Source organism: Neofelis nebulosa, chromosome 7 (assembly GCF_028018385.1).
Source record: "Neofelis nebulosa isolate mNeoNeb1 chromosome 7, mNeoNeb1.pri, whole genome shotgun sequence".
NCBI classification, from domain to species: domain Eukaryota; kingdom Metazoa; phylum Chordata; class Mammalia; order Carnivora; family Felidae; genus Neofelis; species Neofelis nebulosa.
The window spans coordinates 118,255,307-118,281,195 of NC_080788.1; the positions used below are offsets into that span (position 1 = coordinate 118,255,307).

The 25,889-nt window shown below is 44.0% G+C and overlaps 1 protein-coding gene and 1 long non-coding RNA gene across 4 annotated transcripts in view; one reads left to right on the top strand and one right to left on the bottom strand.

Annotated features, from left to right (window-relative positions):
• Nucleotides 1-1,803: 1,803 nt before the first annotated feature.
• Nucleotides 1,804-25,889, top strand: part of RGS6 (regulator of G protein signaling 6) — a 606,508-nt gene continuing 582,422 nt past the window's right edge. The window contains exons 1-2 of one of the 3 annotated variants that reach the window (XM_058739537.1): nt 1,804-1,903; nt 4,091-4,365. The gene's annotated coding sequence lies outside the window, so the exon portion shown is untranslated. Of the gene's footprint in view, nt 1,968-3,497; nt 4,366-25,889 lie in introns of those variants that run through there. The other 2 variants (XM_058739533.1, XM_058739538.1) reach the window with 2 other exon arrangements.
• LOC131517451 (uncharacterized) lies at nt 19,195-20,170 on the bottom strand. The gene is made up of 2 exons (XR_009264601.1): nt 20,069-20,170; nt 19,195-19,392 (listed from the first exon to the last, which is right to left on the bottom strand). It is a non-coding gene; the product is annotated as an uncharacterized LOC131517451 (long non-coding RNA).

Sequence of the window (25,889 nt, forward strand, 5' to 3'; positions counted from 1 at the left end):
TACGGGTAAGCTAACTCTGGTCTTGTCTGATGTCTGAATGGAACTCACCTTTCCAATATCCCGAATTTTTCCTGGATTTATATTTAATATTTGCCTTTCATCCCTGGGCTTTTTAAGAATGATGGTGAATTCTAGATACCGTTATCCTTTCTCCTCCCACCCCTATTGTGATTTTAGCTTTCCTAGCATGGCTTTTCCTCAGGCTGCTTTGGAATTACATGTAATGCCCACTGAAAGTGCAGATGGCTGGGCCACATGCCATGAAAATCTGAAGATCTGCACTTTAAAAATGCTCCCAGAGGGGGTGCCTGGGTGGCTCAGTCGGTTGGGCGGCCGACTTCAGCTCAGGTCACGATCTCGCGGTCCGTGAGTTCGAGCCCCGCGGCGGCTCTGGGCTGATGGCTCAGAGCCTGGAGCCTGCTTCCGATTCTGTGCCTCCCTCTCTCTCTGCCCCTCCCCCGTTCATGCTCTGTCTTTCTCTGAATAAACGTTAAATAAACGTAAATAAAACGTTAAAAAAAATTTTGAAAAAAAAAAATGCTCCCAGGTGATACTGATCTAAAGTTTGAAAAATAGAGTCCTAACATTAGACAAGGGTCCTTTCTGCTTTTCCCCCAAAACCCATAAGTCACTCTCACCCTTGATCAGTTTTCTCTTCCCATCTATGGATAGACTGTAAATGAGAAACAATAGAACTACACGGACTTCTCATTGGCTAGCATGACCCTGAGCTTTCCCTGTCATCCACTTAGCTAGGAAAATTTTCCTGGATGAACCATCTCAAAAGTCAGATCTTTGCCCTTTGGAAATCTGAACTTAGGGGTGTCTGGATGGCTCAGTCAGTTAAATGTCTGACTCTTGGGGCACCTGGGTGGCTCAGTCAGTTAGGCGTCTGACTTGGGCTCAGGTCATGATTTCACAGTTCGTGGGTTTGAGCCCCACATCGGGCTCTGTGCTGACAGCCCAGAGCCTGGAGCCTGCTTCTGATTCTGTGTCTCCCTCTCTCTCTGTCCCTCCCTGGCTTGTGCTCTGTCTCTGTCTCAAAAATAAATAAACATTAGGATAAAAAATAATCATCTGACCCTTGATGTTGGCTGGGGCCATGATCTCGTGGTTCACGGGTTTGAGCCCCACATTGGGCTCTGTGCTGTGTCAGCGAGAAGCCTGCTTGGAATTTTCTCTCCACCCCTCCCCTCCTAAAATAAATAAATAAACTTTTAAAAAAATTTTAAAAAAGGAAAAGAACGAAATCTGAACTTATATCTTCTAACAAGATACACTGATGTGATCTTCTGTATTCTTTGCAGCTGTAGTTTTTGAAAGGGACACAGAATTTCTAAAACTCAGCTCAAATCAGAGATTGAAAAATATATAGCTAGATAGAACATAACATCATATTTAAATATTTCCCTTTTTCTTTCCCCTTCTATGGGAGGCAGGAGAGGTCTGAGGTTGCCCGCCCTCTCCTCAATCCTGTGGGCTTTTATAGCAGTATAATATCAGGGTCTTTAAGCAACAAGGATTTCCTCAAATTTGATGGATTGTTGATGACTGTGATACATGAGGCTGAAGGAAAAGTCATGGGACAGACATAGAAGCCAACTTTGAACTGTAAGCCTTTCCCATGACCTGTGCCCCCAAAATAGTAGCTCTCTGCCGGCGACCATCTGCAGCCTTGATCTGACCCTGACCCAAACGTTTGGCATGTGGAAGCTGGCCCAGAGCAAGCAGATTAATCTCCCAGTGCTCACAGCCTTTTCTTGGACTTCTGTGTGTCACACAGTGATCACTGTTTAAAAACACTGATAAAATTCAAGAATGTGCCAATAATAACTCCCTCATCGTGGGCTGAGCTGGATTTCCAAAGCACCAGAAGCTGAATGCTGATCCTCCAGGAAAGATGGTGAGCAGGGTGCCATTGGGGGCCCTCAGGACCACCTGACTCCAAACCACAGGACTGGTTCACGGTAGGTCAGGGAGCTGTGGGTGGGGCAGAGTGGATGAGAGAGGACATCTCCCCTTTTACATCATCTTTTTTTAACCTTCCTTTGCCTTGAAGGTCCGGCTGCTTGTCTCACCATTCCTGTCTCCCCTGATCCCCCATGGAGACAGATTCCTTAAAGCTTCAGGGGTGCCTGGGTGGCTCAGTTGGTTAAACGTTTGACTCTTGATCTCAGCTCAGGTCATGATCTCACAGTTCATGAGTTCAAGCCCCGCATTGGGCTTTGTGCTGACAGTGTGGAGCCTGCTTGGGATTCCGTCTCTCCCTCTCTCTGCCCCTTCCCCACTTGCTCTCTCTCTCTCTCTCTCTCTCTCTCAAAATAAATAGACTTAAAAAAAAAAAAAAAAACTTCATTTAGAAACCTTTGAGTCACCTGCCTTGACGCCATTAATTTTCCCTCTCTGCCCTCGCTCTCTAAACTTCCTCCACAATACAAGTGAGTGTCTAAGACTTTGTTTGCACAGAGATGTTAGAAAAATATGTATTTTTTAACTTAATAGGGAAAATGACGTATGAGACCTTCCATTTGAATCGAGAAACTGAGAGAGGCACTGTGGTTTATGTAGGGACAATTCCTCTGGAAGATCCAGGCAGAAGTCAGACTGGTTTATGATGAAAAAGCACAATACTAATGTATTCCTAGCACTTCAGGGAAATTCAGGGAACCTCCTTCCCCCAGTGTGCAGAACATATCCCCAGTTGAATGCAGTAATACTTTCTCTTGGAAAGGACCTGTGCAAGAGAGGGAGGCTTGGGTCTTTCAGGGGATTGATGTTTATTTCCTTCAAGAAATACTGAGTGTTTCTTGTGTTCCAGGCATGATATGAGATATGGAAGATACAAGGATGGGCAAACAGATGTGGTTCCCGTTTTCGTGGAGCTACCGTCAAGAGGGGTAACACTAGTAACCAATTAATCATTAAACAAATGTGCAAAGGAAGTGGTGACGAGTGCTGGTAAGGAGAGATCTCCATGGGGCTAGGAGAGGCAATATGAGAAAGGATTTGACCTCGTCTAAAGGGTCATAAAAAGCTTTCCTAAAAAAGTGATGATTGGGTTGAGGCCTCAATGATGAGCAAGAATTAAGTCGATAGAGAAGGAAGGGGAGGTGGGGCACCTGGGTGGCTCAGTCGGTTGAGCAGCCGACTTCGGCTCAGGTCATGATCTCGAGGTTCGTGAGTTCGAGCCCCGCATCGGGCTCTGTGCTGACAGCTCAGAGCCTGGAGCCTGTTTCAGATTCTGTGTCTCCCTCTCTCTCTGACCCTCCCCCGTTCATGCTCTGTCTCTCTCTGTCTCAAAAATAAATAAACGTTAAAAAAAAATTAAAAAAAAAAAAAAAGAAGGAAGGGGAGGGAATGAGCTGGGGGCCCTGTGGGGACCTGGTGAAGCACAAGGAGTAAGGACTCTGCATTGGATCAGGGAGAGTGAAGGGGAGAGGGGCTGAGGTTGGAGAGGTCCCAGGGCACAGATCAGGGAGGACCTTGCTTGTAGACCACGTCAAGGATTCTAATATTTATCATACAAGCAATGGGAAGCCATTGAATAGTTTTAATTGGTGATAGTGGTCCTGATAGTGGTGGGGGATGTGTTCAGCTTTGTGTTGGAAAAGATCGTTCTGGTGGCCGTGTGACTGGGTGGGGAGAGGGTAGATTCAAGGTAGAAAGAGCAGGCAGAGGGTCTTGTAGCATCCCAGGCAAGTGATGGAAAGAGACATTGAAGAGGGAAAATCAACAGGGCGTGGTGTGTGTGGTCCCCTTATCACCTTCAAGCTTCCTCAAGTGTAAATCTGACAGGAGCCCAAAGGAGCATGCCCGTTGGTGCACGAGAGAGCACGTCAAAGCTAAATTACATTGATCTGAAGAAAGAGCACTGGTGCAAGATCCCAAGGAGCATTTTCCAGCCCTCCTGCCTCTTCAGCATGAGCAGGCACCGAAAATGAAGTGTGAGGGAAGGAAGCAGGCACCCAGGTTATTTTTAGCAAGCTATAGGAAATAGCCAACATTCTAATTTGAATTCTTCTCATTAAAACCCAGAGCCTAACCCCACACAGTTCTTGTTTCTAATGTCGGCAAACTTCTCTTTTTCCAGATAATTGACAATAGGCCCCCACGGAAGTCTTCTCAGCATTTCTGCAAAAATTTAGCAAACATTAGGTTTGACACCATCACCACGTTTGCCAAGACAGCAAAAATCCCAGTCGGCAAAACTTCGAGCGTGATGGAGTGGAACAGAGAGGACAGCGCGGAATGAGTAATCATTTCAGGAAATCTTCTAGCAAGAGTTTCCAGTGTTGGGTTTCGCATCGTCTTTGCAGGAAGAGCGGTACGGAAGGTCCACTCTGGGGCCAGGCTGCGGTGATGTAGGTGGGTTTGCTCCTCTTTCTTTCCCACCTTCCCTCCCTATCCTCGAGTCGTTCCCGGAGTTAAAATTGTTTTTTAATATTTTCATTTGATAACAACAGAAACATTTTTTATTCGATAAGTTTACCTGGTATAGTCAGCGTCTGAATGATGGCTGAGCTGGTCTTTAGATTGGTGTGGCAGGCCTTCCACCTGCTTGACCTGGGACATGTTATTTAGCTTCTTTGGGTCTGGATTTCCCCACACGAGACGTGAAGAAGTGTTATACTAGCTCAGCACTTCCCCAGCCTCATTCATTCGGGTGTCGCCTTCATAATATTTGCCATGTTGTTATTTTTTTAACATTTTTTCTTCTAAATTGATTCATTTGTTTACTTAAGTCTTTTTTTTTAAAACAACAACAACAACAAGTCTTGGCAATAATATATGTGAAATCGTGGAACTAAAGTGATGATAACCTTTTTTCTAATACACATAAATAAGCACATAATTAAAATAAAATGGGTTTTTTTGGCATATATCTATGTGAAATCAACCTACACTCCTCCATGATGATATATGTAGACCCCACTCTAGGAAACTCTAGACAAGCCAAATTCTAAGCTCTCATGCAGTGCTAACATACTGTTGTTCACATCTGGGCTTACCTACCCCGCCTGGTTTCCCATAGCTTCCTAAAATAAAACCCTAAGCGTGGCCAAATCAATGTCCCTGTTACTCCTTGTAGACAGTATGTGCAAGCTATTCCCTTCATCTAGAATCAATAATTCACTAAGGAAAGAGAAACCATGACCTAAGTAAGAAAGAGCAAATTGGGGAAGTACATGATTGGGTCAAAAGCTACCCTTGACCAGTAGTAGGCCAAGAAAATCCTTAGAGTTGGTTGGCAGTTGGTGGGTGAAGGTCAAGAGTAAAAAGTTGAGGGTTTGGTTCTTTATGGGCTATTTGTTTTCCTTGAAGAAGAGGTTTACCCACTTACAGGACAAATTTACTGGACAAAGTTTTTTTAAATGTTTATTTCTGAGGGGGGTGGGAAGGAGAGAAAAACAGGGAATGAGGGGAGAGGAGCAGAGAGAAAGGGAGACAGAGTATCTGAAGTGGGCTCTATACTGACAGCAGAGAGCCTAACATGGGGCTCAAACTCACAAACTATGAGATCATGACCCGAGTTGAAGTCAGACCCTTAATGGACTGAGCCACCCAGGCGCCCCTGGACAAAGTTTTGAGTGCTCCCTGAAGTTCTTCAACCTTATCTAACATACAAAAGAAGATCTACTTGGGGAGTAATCATTATTTGATACAGAAATGTATTAATTCACTTATTTATAATGCATTTTGTGTTAAAAAAAATGCATGATGTGTTTCCTCCATGCTAGGCATTGAACATACAAAGGCCATTAAGATATTTCTCTATCCTCTAGGAGCTCAGGTTTTGCTGGAGACGAAACGTAAATGGGTGGGCCCGGTAAGGCATTGCGGACCTCCAAAGTATGTCCAGGGTACAATGTGCCTCAGGATGGGTAGTGTCAGTTCTGTTGGAGCAGGCAGAACTTCCTAAGGGATGTAACTTGATATCTAAGCCAGCGTTGGTTGGGGGGGGGGGGGGTGGCCCATTGGGGATGGAATGCCCTCCCAGGGACTATAAACAGAGTTATAAGATTTTCTGGCATATTCAGAAAACTGAATGCAATTTAGTAGGGGTGGAACCTACAGTTGCCTGTGTGTGTGTGTGTGTGTGTGTGTGTGTGTGTGTGTGTGAGAGAGAGAGAGAGAAACAGAAACAGAGTGGTTGACTCCAGCGGTCGTACTTCTCTATTCAAGAAGGAACTGTTAGAGACTTCAACGCAAGTGGGAGCTATGTCCAGAGCTGCATGCTGGAAGCTCACTCAGGTGCTCGCGTGGTGGATAATTGGATAGGGACAAGTTCCCAAGCCATAGGCAGAGACCCATTAAAACACTATTCTAAGGGTCCGGGAGAGAGATGATGAGGGCAGCAGTGGTGAGAGAGAGAGAGAGTAGGGACAGCTTTGAGAGTCAGTGTGAAGGATGGGCTGATGAGAACGGGAGATGCCTAGGAAGGGGTCAAGGTTGCCAGCTTGCTGATTGGGTAGTGGTGCCATTCTCACCGTGGGGACCCAGCAGGAAAGAAGCAATCTGGGGAAATATGCATTTCTTTTGGAACTGGACCCCTTGGGGCCTGCATGGCAAAGTGATCGGGTATGGAGCACTGACACCTGAGTTCTTTTCCTAGCTCTGTTCCTATGACCCTGTTTCCACTTCTCACCATTTCTGGTGTCTCTTTGTCCCTAAGATGTATGGCCCGCTCTGGCTTGATTTCAGGTCTTGGGGAAAAGAAAAGAAAAAAAAAATATATGTGAAAGCGCTTCCTGAATGTCTTCACAAATGTAAATATTTCTGTCTCCAAGGAAGCGCAAGGTGTAAAAAGCAGGGTCATCAGCACATTTAGCTCATAAATGGGCAGAGTATGTGACTCCTTTGCATCATGACAGAGCACACAGCAGAGACGTCTCTACAGAATTGCCAACATTACTGCTTATCCTTTGGCCAAGATGGCCTAATTTCTATGAGATGAAAGATATCACTTTGCTTTGCAACGTGACAATTCACCGGACACTGCATCTCTTCGTTTTTTCCTACATCTTATGAAGTCATTTTTCCATTCCCACTTGCTAGGTTGGGCAAAACATCCACTGTCAGCCATAATGAAGATTCCTGTTGGATCACATACAAAGCCTGTTTTTCACGAGTGAGGTTTAAGACATGTGTGTCCACTCACGAGTGGAGTGAGCGACGTTTACCCAGCGTTGGTTTGCAACCGTCTTGGGAGCTTTCCTGGTAAAATCTGAAACTGGCCTCTGTACTCAGAAGGGAGGGAGAGACCAAAGAAAGAGGCAGGCCATTATGGGTAGGTGGGTGGCAATCTCAATAACAGCGATGGGAGCTTATATGTGAGACACATGGATCCCTGCACCTGCCCACCCAATCTTAAAATGTTATAAAAGGGGACTTCACTGGGTTCAGTCACATATACTGGGCAGGTGTTCTCAATACCATATCACTATCTTAAGGCTACGTCCTTGAAGTAGCCTCTGGGAGTGGGAAAGGCAAGCAGGATGCATATTCCCTGGACAGAGGAAGGAGTGAGGAGCCTCCAATTGGCGGTCATGTCCTTCCGATGATGTTCCCAACACACAGGTAACTAACCGTCCTTGCATGAACAGGGTAACCTAATTGTCCTAGGTTTAGGAAACCCCATCACTAACCTGCTAGTCCAGACCAAGGGCTTTGCAATCTGTCGCCCCTAGGGCTGAGGAGAACGGGAGACTGAGGTGCTGATTGATCTGTGCTGGTGGTTAACACGCCCAAGGCAGCTCAGCAGCAGTATCATCCAGACCAAAAGAAATTTGGGAATTACCTTTAATCACTGTTGTGGTCCCAGTTTGCTGTGCGGTAAGCGTGCTCCTTATAAATAAGGAAAGTTGAGATATCAACAGTGTGGCGAAGGTCGCTATGGAAGACAAACCCCAGCACGGAACCACCGAGGGTGGGGCTGGTGAGGAGGGCTGATGGTTGAGTGTGCACGATGCAGCTGAGGTCTACTGCAGAGAAAGGGGGGACAGGAAGACTTCCTCAGGCAAGGAGGTCAGAATGGAGAGAAATAGGAATAAGAAGGCATTTTGAGTTAATTGAAAAGAACTCTGAGATATTTCTTATAAATCGTTCTCATGAATGGAGAAAAGATCAACTTGGGGCAACCGCTCTTAGAATAGCGTTTCTGGTCAGGGTATTTTAAACGTTAACTCACCTCCTGGGAGGAGAGAAAAGCTGCCTCTTAGAGCGATATCCCACTGGTGGTGTGTGAGAGGATGGCTGGAGTTAAACATCTGAATACTCTTCTATTTTAATAGCTGCGTGTTTATTTGATGACTATCGTTATCTTTGGCAAGTCATTATACTTTTCTATTTGAGGCAGTGGCACAGCACTTTCTGTTAAAATAAATTTGAGGGAGGAGGGGCACCTGGGTGGCTCAGTCGGTTAAGCGTCTGACTCTTGATCTCAGCTTAGGTCTTGATCTCACAGTCGTGAGGTCAGGTCCTGTGTTGGGCTCCACTCTGGGCATGGAGCCTACTTAAAAAATAACATAAAATAAAATACATTTGAGGGGGAAAAGTGAACTGATTTAAAGAAAAATTATTTATTAAAAGAAACAGGAGAGAGAGTATGGAAAAAATAGAAAGGCAGTATTAGAATGACCAAAGCTTGGGAGAACATCAAAAGTTGTGCTCCATTTGGGTGGAGAAGCAGAAAGGAAAGGAAATAATTACCTAGTTTGTAATGGCCCATGGGTAATTTTGCAACCAGTTTACCTCATCACATGGGCTTTTTTCTCATGAAGATTATTCTCTGATAATGCAAAAAAATCTAAGGAGAGAGTCATATCTTAACATATGATAAACAGGGTTTTTTTTTAAGTTTATTTATTTTTGAGAGAGAGACAGAGCGCAAGGGGAGGGTCAGAGAGAGAGGGAGACACAGAATCCGAAGCAGGCTCCAGGCTCAGAGCTGTCAGCACAGAGCCCGACGTGGGGCTCGAACTCACGAACTGTGAGATCATGACCTGAGCCGAAGTCGGACGCTTAACGGACTGAGCCACCCAGGCGCCCTGGTAAGCAGGGTTTTTTTTTAACGATCTGGCTACACTTGGACCTGGACACGTCTGGAAGGGGAAGGAGATTCCGCCTGCAGTGGGGCTGCAGGGGGAGGTCAGGGGGAGCCCACCCCAAGACAGTTCACCAGCCTTACGATTTCATCCAACTCTTGAGTAGAGAGCGTCCTTGGATGGTGACAGTGCAGTGACAGACAAGTGGGTTGAATTAAAAGGTTCTGAAGGTTTAATTTTAATGTGATGATGGGTACCCTTTGAGGGTAGTGTATGTATGTAGGCCCTGCAGCTCCTAGAACAGTGCTCTGCACATACACGTTAAGTAGCTGCTAAATGGGAGAATAATTGCACAATATTTTACATTGACTTGCAAAAGAGGACAAACGGGTCAGGTTGGAAGTGATAGATAACGGAGTTCATATCGCATTTCTGCCCTTTGCATGCTGTGCAGCCTTGGGTAAATTACTTAACCTTTCTGAATCTCGTCTATCAAATGGAGCTAATCAGTGGTGCACTGTACATGTTCTACAACTGGCTCCCCAGGAAAAAGAAAAGCTCTGCTTTGTAGCACTTGCTGATTTCCGTAGTGTCAATATTCACCATCAAGCTAACAACCATTTCACAGCTAGCTTGCAAAATTCCTGCCAATCTACAAATCAGTTCTCAGAAACCCCCAGATACAGTTCACCACTGGAGGTCACGATTCCAACCTCACACGGGTGCCAGTCATTCTTGGAGCACTTACTACCTGCTTGGGTGGTCTCATCTAGTTTTTCTACAATGTTTACTTATTTTTGAGAGACAGAGAGAGACAGAGCGTGAGCAGGGGAGGGGCAGAGAGAGAGGGAGACACAGAATCCAAAGCGGGCTCCAGGCTCTGTCCGAGCTGTCAGCACAGAGTCTGACATGGGGCTTGAACTCACAGGCTGTGAGATCATGACCTGAGCCAAAGTTGGACGCCCAACTGACTGAGCCACCCAGGAGCCCCGTCTCATTTGGTTTTTGTAGCAATGCTATGAGATAGACACTGTTATTATCCCTATTTTAGGGATAAGGAAAGGGGATATTAGGTGAAGAGATTTGTGTGTGGATACACTTCTAGCCTGTATCTTTCTACTCGACCACCTTGCCTGTTCCTTGAATGGAATTGAAGAGAGGGCAAGTACCACATACAGTATCTGGCATATAATAGATACTCAGTTCGTATGACTTTCCTTCCCCTCCTTACCATTTCTATAAAATATATGTTGGTAAAAAATGTCTTGGACCAGATCCCAGATATCCCTGGAGTGGTCTTAGGTATTGGGGCAGGAAAGAAAGAACAACATGAGAAACTGTGAAGATACAATAAAATCAAGGGATAGTTTTTGTTTTTGTTTTTGTTTTTTGTTTTTTAATAATGATTTCGTGGGGCACCTGGGTGGCATAGTTGGTGAGCATCCCACTTCGGCTCAGGTCGTGATCTCACAGTTCGTGGGTTTGAGCCCCGTATCAGATTCTGTGCTGAGGGCTCAGAGCCTGGAGCCTGCCTTGGATTCTGTGTCTCCCTCTCTCTCTGCCCCTCCCCCGCTCACGCTCTGTCTCTCTCTCAAAAATAAACATTTAAAAAAATTAATAAAAACTAATGATTTCAAAAGTAGAATTTAGTGACTCATCACTTACATATGACACCCAGTGCTCATCCCAACAAGTGCTCTGCCTAATGTCCATCACCCATTTAGCCCATCCCCCAACCCAAGACCCCTCCAGCAACCCTCAGTTTGTTCTCTGTATTTAAGAATCTCTTACGGTTTTCCTCCTTCTCTCTCTTTATCTTATTTTTCCTTTCCTTCCCCTATGTTCATCTGTTTTGTTTCTTAAATTCCACATCTGTGTGAAATCATACGATATTTTTCTTTCTCTGACTTATTTCACTTAGCATAATCTCTAAGTTCCATCCACATTGTTGCAAATGGCAAGATTTCATTCTTTCTAATTGCTGAGTAATATTCCATTGTATATATATATATACATACATATATATATATATACCACAACTTCTTTATTCATTTGTCAGTCAATGGACATTTGGGCTCTTTCCATAATTTGGATATTGTTGATCGTTCTGCTATAAACATTGGGGTGCATGTTACCCTTTGAATCAGCATTTTTGTATCCTTTGCATAAATACCTAGTAGTGCAATTGCTGGGTCATAGGATAGCTCTATTTTAATTTTTTGAGGAAACTCCATACTGTTTTGTAAAGTGGCTGCACCAGTTTGCATTCCCACCAACAGTGCAAGAGGGTTGCTCTTTCTCTGCAACCTTACCAACACCTGTCATTTCCTCAGTTGTTAATTTTAGCCATTCTGACAGGTGTTAGGTCGTATCTCATATTGGTTTTGATTTGTACTTCCCTGATGATGAGTGATGTTGAGCATCTTTTCATGTCTTTTGCTCATTTCTTCATGGGATTATTTGTTTTTTGGGTGTTGAGTTGGTAAGTTCCTTTTTTTTAAAAAAATTTTTTAATGTTTATTTATTCTTGAGAGAGGGACATACAGAGACAGAGTGTGACTGGGGAAGGGTCAGAGAGAGAGGGAGACACAGAATCTGAAACAGGCTCCAGGCTCTAAGCTGTCAGCACAGAGCCTGATGTGGGGTTTGAACTCACAAACTGTGAGGTCATGACCTGAGCCAAAGTCGGAGGCTTAACTGACTGAGCCACCCAGGTGCCCCAAGTTTGATAAGTTCTTTATAGATTTTGGATACTAACCCTTTATCTGATATGTCATTTGCAAATATCTTCTCCCATTCCGTCGGTTGCCTTTTAGTTTTGTTGCTTGTTTCCTTCACTGTGCAGAAGCTTTTTATCTCAATGAGGTCTCAATAGTTCATTTTCGCTTTTGTTTCCCTTGTCTCTGGAGGCATGTCTAGCAGGAATTTGCTGCAACAGAGGTCAAAGAGGTTGTTGCCTGTTTTCTCCTCTAGGATTTTGATGGCTTCCTGTCTTACCTTTAGGTCTTTCATCCATTTTGAGTTTATTTTTGTGTATGGTGTCAGAAAGTGGTCCAGGTTCATTCTTCTGCATGTCGCTGTCCAGTTTTCCCAGCACCACTTGCTGAAGAGACTGTTTTTATTCCATTGGATATTCTTTCCTGCTTTGTCAAAGATTAGTTGGCGATGCGTTTGTGGGTCCATTTCTGGGTTCTCTATTCTTTTTTTTAAACTTATTTTAATGTTTTTATTTATTTTTGAGAGAGAAAGAGAGAGAGCACAAGTGGGAGAGGGGCAGAGAGAGAGGGAGACACAGAATCCGAAACAGACTCCAGGCTCTGAGCTGTCGGCACAGATTCCAATGCGGGGCTTGAACTCATGAACCATGAGATCATGACCTGAGCCAAAATTGGACACTTAATGGACTGAACCACCCAGGTGCCCCTCTGGGTTCTCTATTCTGTTCCATTTGTCTGTGTATCTGTTCTGACGGTGCAGAGCCTGATGTGGGGCTCAATCCCATGAACTGCAAGGTCATGACCTGAGCCAAAATCAAGAGTTGGATGCTCAACTGACTGAGCCAGCCAGGTGTCCTCCAGAAAGAGAGCTTTGTAGTGATTTACCAGCAAAGCGAGAGCTTCTTCCTTCCCTGCTCTCTCTGCTGTTGGCCTGTCACACAATGAACAACACAGATGTTTCTAAGAATTTGATATCTAGCTATTCGTTAAATGTATAATATTTGGAACTAAACTGATCCATTATTATACATTTTGTGCTAGAAGAGTATGAAATTCTTCCTTCAGAGAACTTGGGTTGGAGGAAGTTGGGCTGGGGGATTTGGCTAAGTAGACAGGGCCTCCTACCCAGATGTCATTCTCCTCCTATATCCACCTTTCTGGCAGAGCCAGCTCCATGAGATGCTGGAAGCCACCACCAGGAACTTTCTTACAGGGAAGGTGGTCATGTAATCTACCTGGTTCTGGCCAATGAGACTTAAGGAAGCGTGGTCAGAGGCTTCAGCAATTTTCTTTGTTGAACAAAGCAGAGACATGGGGGAAAAAAGTTCCATGTCTCCCTACCTGCTTTTTGACATTACTCTCTGAGGATGACAGATTTTGAGTCTAATTAGATGGATGGCCTGGAAGTATCTACCTACTTATTTCCTGTTAGGTAAAGATAAAGAAATAGCCTTACTGGTTAGAGCCTGTTACCTATGCATGATGTGATTTGCAGCCCCAAACATCCTATACCAATAATTAAAATGGATTTTCAAGTTTACCTGCTTGAATTGAACTATTAGAACGTATGGTTACCAAAACACCACTGCGTCGGTGAGAAAGCTTTCTGTGGCAAGTAATTCCAAGTCCTGACTCCTGCTGGCTCAGCAGAGGGAGGTTTATTACCTTGTGTAACAGGGATAACAGAGTGGGGCAGGCCCCCCAGTGGTACACATACCCTGGCTGTCCTTCTCTGAGTCTCTCCCGTCCATTCTCCTTGTGGGTGGGTTTGGTCCTCAGGCCAGTTGACTGCCCCGTTCTAGGCCCAGGGGAAGAAGGGGGATTGTCTATTCCTGTGTTTCTTCGGAGAAGCGAGGAGAGGTTCTTTGTCAGCCATGGTCCATATTTATCCTTTCCTAAGTCAGTTGTTGGCAATGGAAGTTGGGTTCCTACAATCCTTCGGACTACCTTCTATGGGCTAGGGGGTGGAGGGGAAGAATGTAAGAAAACCCACACAAGGACCAACTCCACTTTTCTTATCTTTTTGCTTCTTGGAGATTTTTCATGGGCTCTGGTGAGCTTGTTTTCCACTCTGGGAACCCTAACTGATCATATTTTTTTTTTCTCTTCTAGCTTGGCTTTGAGCCTTCACTCACTCAGGTGCCTCCTAGCTGACAAGGGTTTCTTTCCTTTTACCAGTTGGTTTCTCTTAAAAGAATCAATTCTTTTTGTTTCTGGGTCCTTAACGCCCCGATTATAAAACAGGTGTTGTATTTTAAAACACAATGTGATACCAATGTCTTCACAGGAAAAAAAAAAGAATCTAGACATACGCGCTAGTGTTTTTAGAGTTAAAAATGTTTCACTTGCATTTGTTCTTCTGCTTGAACATATCTTTATGCTCACAAAGAAAACAGGTACCATGCCTTTAAGAGTAGCTCCCTGTCAGATTTTAAAATTGATACAAAGTTACTTGAGGAATAAGAGCAATTAAATGTGAAGCGACTTTTATCTGATGACCACGTGGGGATTCAACTTGGAGGAGATAAGTTAGTAGAGGAGAGAAATGTGAGGTTTACACCCTTTCCTCATTTGATAGAAGAAGCCCTGACCTTCTATTACCTCTCACGGCACCTTCACGTGTATTCATGTGTACCCGATTAACCACCAAAGACTTGTTTTGTACCTGGTTTCTGCTGCTTTTAGTCAGAGAGATACCTGTGAATCCCTTGTGTGAATTGTGAGCCAGCTGTAGCCGTTTCGGCCATTGTTACGAGACTACCCAGAACCCCATTCCTCCCTTCGTCCACCCTAATAGGACCTGTGTCCACCCTCCCGTATAGCCTGTGCTACTGGGAGAATCTGATGCCACTCTTGACTTTCGGGTGGGATTGAAGCAGTCAGCACGTCTGCCATCATTGGTTCAGGGGCAGACATGTGATGGGCAGAGTCCAATCAGGGTGAATCTCAAGATTTGGTTGCTTAGAATGTCACAGCAGGCACATTCTGTCTCCTTCTGCGGTGTGTGGGTGTGTGTTCAGTGCTGCTCACACCATGGAAGGTCAAGCAGAGACACTGAAAACAAAACAAAACAAAAGCAGATGGAAAGAAACTGAATCAAGCCAGGCCTGAGGCCTGACCCGGCTCTGGACCTTCCAGTGACATGGGCCAAGAAATCTTTCTTGTTGATTGAGTTTTCCATTAGCCACTTAAAGGGCCCTGCAGATGGAAGAAGCTGCCCTCAAGAAATTTCTGGTAAATAGGCCTCTGAGTTTTCCTCACGGCAAACAAGTTTTATTGCTCAAGAGAGGAGGGGGAAACGAATCCTTTGTGTTTTGAGCACTGGGAAGAAAATTAGCCTGATTTCAAGTGTATTGCCGCAGGCCTGGGAGACAGCCATGTTGTAGGAATTCTCCGGAGGCTGAGCCTATAACAGCACTCCAACCGGTCTTAAGGGTTAACTTGCTTCAAGCTTACCCGCTCATTGCTTTCTGACCTTACTCCCTTGATCTGTAGCAGAACTAACTGACTTTCTCTGAGATTTGCAGGCCACTGGCCTTGAGGCGTGAAGGACTCAACTTTCCCAGAAGATAAAGCCTGACTACAATTCAAAAACAGCTGCCGCTGATGTGGGCAAGTCTGTTCCGGGTCATGGCAATGTATGACTAACCACCTGGGCACCTGCTTCTCTTGCACGTAGCCCCCCTCCCTGTTCCCACGCCTTCATCTTTAAAGCCCTCTGGTTTCCCCCCAGGATGAGGAAGAGGGTCTTTGAGGCATTCGCCCGCCATCTTCCTAGGTTGCCAGCTTCCTGCATAAAGCAAACTTTCCTTTCCCACCACCACTGTCCTTTGAATATCGATTTTTGAGTGGTGAGCAGCTGAACCTGAGTTTGGAGCCTGTTCTCTGGTAATAGGCCCACACAGTTAGACACAGCACCACTGTGGTGTGGGGTCTCTCATGGACCTCGCAGAGCAGGCACCTGAAGGAACTAGGTAATTAAGGTGTCGAAGGCTGGGACAAGCCTGGCAGGATGGCCATGGAGGCACCTGCCAGCCCGGTCAGGAGGCTGGTCTGTGTCTTGGGTCAGCAGGGCAGGGCAAAGAAGGAGGACCAGTGATCCACAGTCACGCTGTTTGTTAAAATGCAGATTCTCAGGACATAGCCACTAAAGCCACTGAATCAGGATCTGGGAAGCCAGCCTGGGGACAGGCACTTCGAGAAGCATCCCAGCTTATTTTTAGGTGAGTACCATTGAGAACCCATGCCTGAAGCGTGTGCAGGGGATTAAGCTGAGGAATCTCAGTTCAGTTGTCCCCTCCAGGCAGGAAAATGGTGAAAATAGGGGCCAGAAAGCCCAGGGTCAGGTTCCAGCCAATCCAGAAATAGGATGCCCTAGGTGGTCAGGTTGGGAGGTATGCCCCTGGGTCAGGCCTAACATCCAGAGCCAGGATGAATCTTCAAGTAGTTTAGAGCTAATTACCAATGCTTCTGGCATCACGACAATCTTCAGTGCTACAAATGGCCTTAGGCACGTATCGGATTGTCCTGCCAGCTTTGATGTGTGGAGATGTGGGGCTGTGGGCAAGTAGACCCTGATGCTGTCAGAGCACCCCTCGCCTGTGTCGGGGGTCACATAGTCCAAGTGATAGACCTCATCACAGAGAGGGTGCTGGGTTGATGTCACACAGCCTCTTCTCCTGCCTCTGCTTTCAAAAGTATACATTATATGGGCATCTGGGTGGCTCAGTCTGTTAAGTGTCCGGCCCTTGATTTCGACTCAGGTCATGATCTCATGGTTTGTGAGTTCAAGCCCTGCATCAGGCTCCACATGGATAATGTGGAGCCTGCTTGGGATTCTCTCTCCTCTGTCCCCTCCCTCTCTTCTCTGCCCCTCCCCAACTTGCAGGCGTGTGCTCTCTCCCTCAATAAATAAACTTCAAAAAATGCATTAAAAAAAGAATACATTATAGCAGCTTGGCAGGGAAGAGATTTTCAGCACCACTCTACAAATGGGGACAGAAGTACTGAATGATTAGACTTCTCCAAGGTCAAGCAACAGGGATTTGGGAGAAATGGAAACCACAGTGGTTTCTACCTGTGACCCCGGGAGCCCTCATGGTCAGTAGAAGTCATGGCCTGGGCAGCAGACCCCCATGTGGCCCAGCTGTTCCTTTTATTATTATGTTAGTTCTGAGTGTTCTTCAGCTAAAAAAGCAATACAAATCAAACAAGTGCAAAAACTCTGAAAAGCGCCATGAGGAAGAAAGCAGGGCAGGAACCGGGAGAGCTGAGTTCTGTTCCAGCTGTAATCTTTCATCAGTGCTTCTTGCTTGTCTCTGGACCCATTTCCTCATCTGCAGAATAAGCTGCAGCCTCACTGCAGATGTTAGCACGCGGGACTTCTAAGGTCAGGTGTCTTCTTGTCAATTCCAGCCTCTCTCATAGAAGGCCAACTTGGAAAACGCTTTAACTGAACGCTGTGTGGTGTGGTTCTTAGATTTTGCAGCTTGACTCTCTCCCATTTGGGAAACCCGTCTCGTGTTTACCAACACAGTGCACTTAAAGAATGAGGCTGCACTCACCGTTTACAGGCTTGTTTCCATTTTTTCCATTTGCGACACTAAATCAGTTGCTGAGCCCTGGTCCCATGAAAGGATTAGCTAATAGATTCCTTCTCTTAATTTCGCCTGATTTTAGAGGCCTCCCAAGAGAAAGAAAATGCATAGTTTATTGGGATGGGGTTTTACTGCCGAAATCTTTTACTTTTTAATTGCGAGGAAAGAGATACAAACAGACCCGGTTTACCCAAAATAATTTTGTGTTCCCATTTGAGTTTGATACAGTAGTTAAAAAAAAATCTCCTACTTAAAAATACTCTCTCGGGATAAATATTTATGTGTGTATATTTTCTTAAACCTTGATCTTTTTCCATTACGTAAAATAGTTTTCATTCCTGGTATGCAATTCTATTAAACAACCTATCATCTCAAAACTAAGCATGCTATTAATTTCCCTGGGGATTAGTTTTTAATCTTCATTTTAGCCAATTGTTCTATTTCTTAGAGATAATACGATTTTATTGCATTTTAAGATATATATTTAAACAAAAGGCAAATATTATACATGGTAAGTGGGAACGGGGTTGGGTTACTATGATAAAGGTTTGTTTGAAACCTACCTGAGGTACAGGACAGCTCTGGCTTCTAGACAGTTACATTTAAAGTATTCAATTTCTGGGCACCTGGGTGGCTCAGTCGGTTAAATGGCCAACTTCGGCTTATGTCATGATCTTGCGTTTTGTGAGTTCGAGCCCCTCGTCAGGCTCTGTGCTGACAGCTCAGAGCCTGGAGGCTGCTTTGGATTCTGTGTCTCCCTCTCTCTCTGCCCCTCCCCTACTCTCATTCTGTCTCTCTCTCCCAAAAATTAATAAACATTAAAAAATATATAAAATTAAGTATTCCATTTCTTCTCCTCTTCTTGGTTAAAGAATAATTTTTCTTTTCCCCAGAAAAGGAGGTTCCTAACAAAATTACACGTGACCCACCCCACTGCTGGGATAAATAGGAAAGAGACAAGGACCCATTTCCTTTGTGGTCGTGCTCCCAGAGAAGGTTGGGGAACTCCAGATATGGAGTGGATTCTGTCATCTGTGGCTTGTAAATCCTCCAGAGTTGCTCCCAACTTCACAGCTGAGCCTCAGAAGCAGAGAAGAATGAGGGCTGGTTCTTCCCTTCGCTTGAACCGATTTTTCTAGAGTGAGTGCATGCAGGGGCTAGGGCAGGCCCTCTCCGCCTCCTCTCTAGGGTGGGAGTCCTCGAACTCTAAGCTGTATCTGAACCACCCGAATTCATCAGAGTGCGCGGTACCTCACTGGTTTTTAGCCCCATTGTATGTTTCTGATTCAACAGAATTTTGGGGATGAGAAACCCGAGTTTTAACCTGCATGTCACCAAGATGTACGTGCGTTAGTGAAGTTTAATGAACAGATAAGCAGGCAGTTAGTTAATATTTGAAGTATCCTAGTCAGGAGTGCCTAATTCTAGGAGTAGTTAGGGAGTTTCTAGAGACTCTCATCTGAAGCCCGTGTGTGTGAAGGGGTGGGCTTACTAAACACGGTAAGCTAAACATGGCTTCAGTTATCCATATCCCATCAACACCAGAGGATTTGTTCATTAGCACAATGCACATCAGAAATATTTTTCATGGGTGAAATCAGTGGGACTCAAAGTACGTAGCAAGGCCAGAAACATTGCACAGGTAGCACACCTTTGCATGAACAGGATGAATTAATTGTTCTAGGTTTAGGAAAACCCATAACACCTGCTAGTTCAAGGGCTTTGCAATCTGTCACCCCTAGGGCTGAGGAGAACGGGAGGCTGAGGTGCTGATTGATCTGTGCTGGTGGTTAACACGCCCAAGGCAGCTCAGCAGCAGTATCATCCAGACCAAAAGAAATTTGGGAATTACCTTTAATCACTGTTGTGGTCCCAGTTTGCTGTGCGGTAAGCGTGCTCCTTATAAATAAGGAAAGTTGAGATATCAACAGTGTGGCGAAGGTCGCTATGGAAGACAAACCCCAGCACGGAACCACCGAGGGTGGGGGCTGGTGAGGAGGGCTGATGGTTGAGTGTGCACGATGCAGCTGAGGTCTACTGCAGAGAAAGGGGGGACAGGAAGACTTCCTCAGGCAAGGAGGTCAGAATGGAGAGAAATAGGAATAAGAAGGCATTTTGAGTTAATTGAAAAGAACTCCGAGAGGGGCGCCTGGGTGGCGCAGTCGGTTAAGCGTCCGACTTCAGCCAGGTCACGATCTCGCGGTCCGTGAGTTCGAGCCCCGCGTCAGGCTCTGGGCTGATGGCTCGGAGCCTGGAGCCTGTTTCCGATTCTGTGTCTCCCTCTCTCTCTGCCCCTCCCCCGTTCATGCTCTGTCTCTCTCTGTCCCAAAAATAAATTAAAAACGTTGAAAAAAAATTAAAAAAAAAAAAAAAAAAAAAAAAAGAAAAGAACTCCGAGATATTTCTTATAAATCATTCTCATGAATGGAGAAAAGATCAACTTGGGGCAACCGCTCTTAGAATAGCGTTTCTGGTCAGGGTATTTTAAATGCTAATTACTTGCTTGGATGTATATTAAATACGAGCAAGTAAATACCAATGGACACACTTATATCTCACTCAGATGCAGGTTAAAATCCCTTAGTTCCTGGTGCTCCAGCTGGAAGCCTCATAAGAAAGACTAGAACAGTGATTTTCAGGGGGAGGGGAAGGCCCATGGGTTTGTATCAGGACATGTGCGTGTGTATGAGTATGTGTAATTAACACAAACCACATGCTTGGAGAAGTCTTCCAATCTTGAACCTGCTTTGCTGTCTGCAGATGCTGTCACTGGTACAGGAAATTCTCGAGGTTCCATGACTTTAAATTCCACCTATTTAAAAAAAAATGTTTATTTATTTATTTTTGAGAAAGAGGGAGCGAGTGCATGCACGCAGGGGCAGGGGGAAGGGCCGAGAGACAGTGAGACAGAAAATCCCAAGCAGGCTCAGGCTGCCTCAGTCAGCACAGAGCTCGACACTCTGGAACACAGCCTGGAACTCACCAACTGTGAGATCGTGACCTCACCCCTGATCAGAAATCAAGAGTCGGTTCCTTAATGGACTAAGCCACCCGGGTGCCCCTAAATTCCACCTATTTTTATGTCCGTAGCCCCGATCCCCCAAAGTACCGCAGAAGCCCCCAGCAGATTATCCATCAAGTCTCATTGGTCATAACTCTACAACATAGCCACAGAAATGGAACTAGCATGAGTAGTTTAGTCTAATAAAGATCCACTCTGGTGGAAGTGGTATTAGGTCTTCTTAGTTATAGCTGCCAGATGGGGGGTGGGGAAGTCAGCAAAGAAGAAGGAGAGAGTAGAGGAGGGGTCAAGGATGGGTATGGCTTGGGAATGGGTTTGGTAGACAACAGTGTCTGTTACGGTCTATTTTTATGTTCTATATATCAGTAAAGTTCAAGTGGGTCATGGCCTCCTGGGAGAATAGCATATCAGAAGCATGGTACTTATCAAAAGAACAGCTGGCATGGATAAACAAAATGTGGTATATCCATATAATGAAAACACTACTTGGCAGTAAAAATGAATGGACTCTTGCTACAGGCACCATCACGGATGGATCTTAAAGGCATGACAAGAAGCCTGACGCAGGATGACTGTACTGTATGATTTTGTTTATATGACATTATAGAAAAGGCAAAACCATAGGGATAGAAAACAGACCAGTGGCTGCCTACTAGGGGTAAAGGGAGGTGGCTGGATACAAAGGAGAAAGAAGGAACTTTTGGGGGGTGATTAAAATGTTCTAGAGATTAAAGAGAAAACTACTGCTGGGTCTTGGGGGATGGTGGGAAAAGGGACAACATTTATTGCAGGAAAATTCATTTTGAGCAGAGAATACAGTTCTGTTATCTTGAGAAACAGGGCCATCTGTCCAGGCTTTGGTTTGGACAAATGGCACAAATTTCATTTCTATGTTCTTAAGAATGTCAATGAGGAGTTGGCAAACACAAGATTCTGAAGAGGGCTGAGGATACCCTTTGAGCTGAGCTCTGGTTCTTGAACACCTGCAAAAGGCCTTTGGATTAAAATAAGGTTCTCCTTAAGAAGAAGGCTTTGCTATGTTTTACAGAGGTTGCTATGTGTTCAATTTCAATGTTCTTGCTTTTGGGGGCTACCTGTGGTCTTAGGTGACTGGGACTTTTGATAGAGTTTGTAACTGACAGATTTTGCCTCAATAAAGGAGCCTTCTTATTGAAGTACCTGCCTTACCATTTACCATTTACCTAAACAAACATGCCTGTAACTGAATTTGATAAGCTGGGAATCACAGCACCTAGCAACAGAGGATTGGGGGAAGGGTGAAGAATAGATATTTTTGGTTGAGGGGACCTGTCCAAGATTTCAAGTCCTATCACATGAGCAGCTGCCTATTCTGTGACAATTCTGACCACAACCTCTGGATGGTAGTGTCTGAAATAATGTCTATGAGGTGATCTGATGAGGATGCTTGGTCCAAACAATTGGTGTGAACAGAATCCCATGGTTATTTTGGGAGCTGTCGTAGGTTTTAAAAAACTTGTCGTTGATGTAAATTTTCTCCCATGTGTATTGGTTATATATATATATATATATACACCTCCCTGCATCCCTATTATTAAGCATGGGGCCTTTGTAAATACACATTCCATTCTGACCAAACACTACGTCTGAGTTTCAGACATCACCATTCCAGCATCATGACATAAACACATCCATCCCCAGACACACAATTTTTAAAATTGCGGATTAAGTGCTAAACTATCATCATGAATTGCATGGCCTTTTCCTGAGAAAGAGATTATGCAATTAGTAATAAGAAAAATGCTGGGCATTCTATGAAAGAAGCATCCCACAGGCTGTGGGTCAGTCACAAACTGTCAGAGGAGGTAACTGAGAATACATGACCACTGGTTGACTCTCAAGCTGGATCTGGGCAACTGGAGGCCTCTCATTCCTCCAGTATGTTTGGAATGTATGTTTTGCCCACTGTTCCTGCACTAGAAGCCATTTAAAGGATGTAGCTTTGTGAGAGTAATGCGTGGTTGAGACCATCTGAACTGGATATGTGGACTGGACCCTGATGAGGCCTCTGCATGAACTTTAAGATTCTGGCAGGTGGGTGTGGAGATCTACTCATCTTGTGGCTGGCTGCTCAAGACAAGCCTTGTATGTGAGTTCCCTTGCTTATTAAAATTGTCACCTACAAATCTAGAATGGCTGTCTCTTTTCTTAGTCGCCTTGCCCTCCATTTATAGAGGACAATTTGCAAACCAATGCAAATTTTTGTTCAAAAGCAGATTCCCTGGTCCCCTCACTAGAAATTTCAACTGAGGTCTGAGGTGGGGTTCAAGAATCTTTATTGCTGTCTCCTCAGCAAGTGGTGCTGGGAAAACTGGACAGCGACATGCAGAAGAATGAACCCGGACCACTTTCTTACACCATACACAAAAATAAACTCAAAATGGATGAAAGACCTAAATGTAAGACAGGAAGCCATCAAAATCCTTGAGAAGAAAGCAGGCAAAAACCTCTTTGACCTTGGCCGCAGCAACTTCTTACTCAACACGTCTCTGGAGGCAAGGGAAACAAAAGCAAAAATGAACTATTGGGACCTCATCAAAATAAAAAGCTTATGCATAGTGAAGGAAACAGTCAACAAAACTAAAAGGCAACCAATGGAATGGGAGAAGATATTTGCAAACAACATATCAGATAAAGGGTCAGTATCCAAAATCTATTAAGAACTTATCAAACTCAACACCCAAAAAACAAATAATCCAGTGAAGAAATGAGCAAAAGACATGAATAGACACTTCTCCAAAGAAGACCTCCAGATGGCCAACCGACACATGAAAAGATGCTCAACATCACTCATCATCAGGGAAATACAAATCAAAACCACAATGAGAGGGGTGCCTGGGTGGCTCAGTCGGTTGAGCTTCTGACTTCGGCCCAGGTCACGATCTCACCGTCTGTGAGTTCGAGCCCCGCGTCGGGTTCTGTGCTGACAGCTCAGAGCCTGGAGCCTGCTTCGGATTCTGTGTCTCCCTCTCTCTCTGACCCTCCCCCACTCATGCTCTGTCTCTCTCTGTCTCAAAAATAAAATAAAAACATTAAAAAAATAAAAAAAAAAAACCACAATGAGATACCACCTTATACCTGTCAGAATAACTAACACGAACAACTCACGCAACATCAGAGAAAGGATCTCTTTTGCACTGCTGGTGGGAATGCAAACTGGTACAGCCACTCTGGAAAACAGTATGTAGGTTCCTCAAAAAATTAAAAATAGAACTACTCTCCGACCCAGCAATGGCACTACTATGTATTTATCCAAGGGATACAGGTACGCTGTTTCAAAGGGACACATGCACCCCCATGTTTATAGCAGCACTATCAACAATAGCCAAAGTATGGAAAGAGCCCAAATGTCCATCGATGGATGAATGGATAAAGAAGATGTAGTACATATATACAATGGAGTATTACTCGACAATCAAAAAGAATGAAATCATTTACAACTACGTGGATGGAACTGGAGGGTATTATGCTAAGCGAAATTAGTCAGAGAAAGACAAATACCATATGACTTCACTCATATGAGGACTTTAAGATACAAAACAGATGAACATAGGGAAGGGAAGCAAAAATAATATAAAAACAGGGAGGGGGACAAAGAGACTCTTAAATATGGAGAACAAACAGAGGGTTACTGGAGGGGTTGTGGGAGGAGGGACGGGCTAAATGGGTAAGGGGCATTAAGGAATCTACTCCTGAAATCATTGTTACACTATATGTAACAATGTAAATTTAAAAAAATAAACAAAAATTAAAAAAAAAGACTCTTTATTGCTAAGTTTCACAAATGCCTCAGGCAATATGGATACTGTGGCCTTCAAGCCACCCCTTGAGAAAGACCCTTTTAAAAATAGCCAGGAAATTAATTTTCTGTCAAGACTGAACAGGAGGCAAAATTTATCCAGAATCTTTTTTCCTTTTATTGTCAAAGTGCAAAGTAAATAGCCCTTAATTCTCAGGAAAAGAAAAGACTACATTAAGAGTGAGGAAGAGAAAATGTGGGGGTCTGAGGAAAAGCATCATGAGCTGTCAACTGTCACAAAGTCACAGTCCTAGGAAGTAGGCCACAGGGTGCCAAGTCTCATCTCCTCTGCAAATCTACTGCCACGCACACATGCACCAAATGCACTGACACTAACCAACCATATTTTCCCATCGTCACCTGCCAGTGTAGTCATCGCAACTAAATTGCCAGCTTGTTTTTGTTCTGTTCACTTTGTCACCCAGTTTGAGAGCTACACCACGATCAATTCTGTTGCATACTTCCCTGCAACTCCTCACTAGGTAATGAGGTCATCAAAAGATTTAGGAGTTTACCTATAAATGTATTTTATTTTATACTTTAGAGGAGTTTGGGGGAAAGATTCTTGTACACAGCATGGCCTTCATAAATGATTGCTGAGCGAATGAATGAAATGTTGGGCCGAATCCCATTATTGTATACACTCACAAAATAGTAGATCAAATCATATTTTCAGTACAGCTAACAGTGAGCTGAGTCTTAAAACCCACAGTGAACGCTTTTGAAAGTGCAGATGATTTTCTGTTGTTATTTTATTGTGTTTGTTTTTTGTTAAGGAGAACAATTATATCTTGATACGTTTTGGAAATTTTTATTTTTAAATCATTTTAAATTACACAAAAGTTGCCAAAAATAGTTCAAAGAACTGCCTTATATTCTTCAAGTTGTTAACACTTCTGAATCATCTGAGAGTAAGCTGCAGATATGAAGCCTCCTTACCCTGTCACACATCGGTGTGTAGTTTCTACAAGCAAAGACATTCCTAAATAACCACAGCACCATCTCACATCAGGAGAATAACACTGATCCAGTGTAATCTAATAAAATCCACTGAAATTTCACCAATTATGCCATTACTGTCATTTATAGGCCTTGGATCCTATTAAAGATCACCTCTTGCATTTAGTTGTCTTGTCTCTCTAGTGACTTTTAATCTGCAACAATTTTTACTTTCATAGCCTTGACATTTTTGAAGGATACATGCCAGTTACTTGAATTTCTCTCAATTTGCATTTGTCTGATGTTTCCTCATGACTTTTATATTTATGCAAAAGAACTACTACTGTGTTCTTTTCACTGTATTCTATCAGGAGGCAACACGAGGTTGGTTTTTTCCATTACTGGTTTTTATTTATGTAAACTTTTGCCAGTTGATTAAGATGGTATCTCCCAAATATTATAGTTGTAATGTTAATTCGTAAGCGTGCTGTCCTTGTTAATTAATAATTAATGGTCTGTTGATGAGAATTAATGACTATTTTTAGGGACATACTTTGAGACACTGTAAATATCTCATTTCTCATCAAACTTTTATTCACAAATTTTAGCATCCATTGATGATTCTGGCTTGAGTCAATCAAAATGATGGTTGTAACATTGTGATTTTCTACATTCTATCTTTCTTCCTTCTTCTATTAGTTGCATTCTACTTGTAGAAGTTTCCTTTCTCCT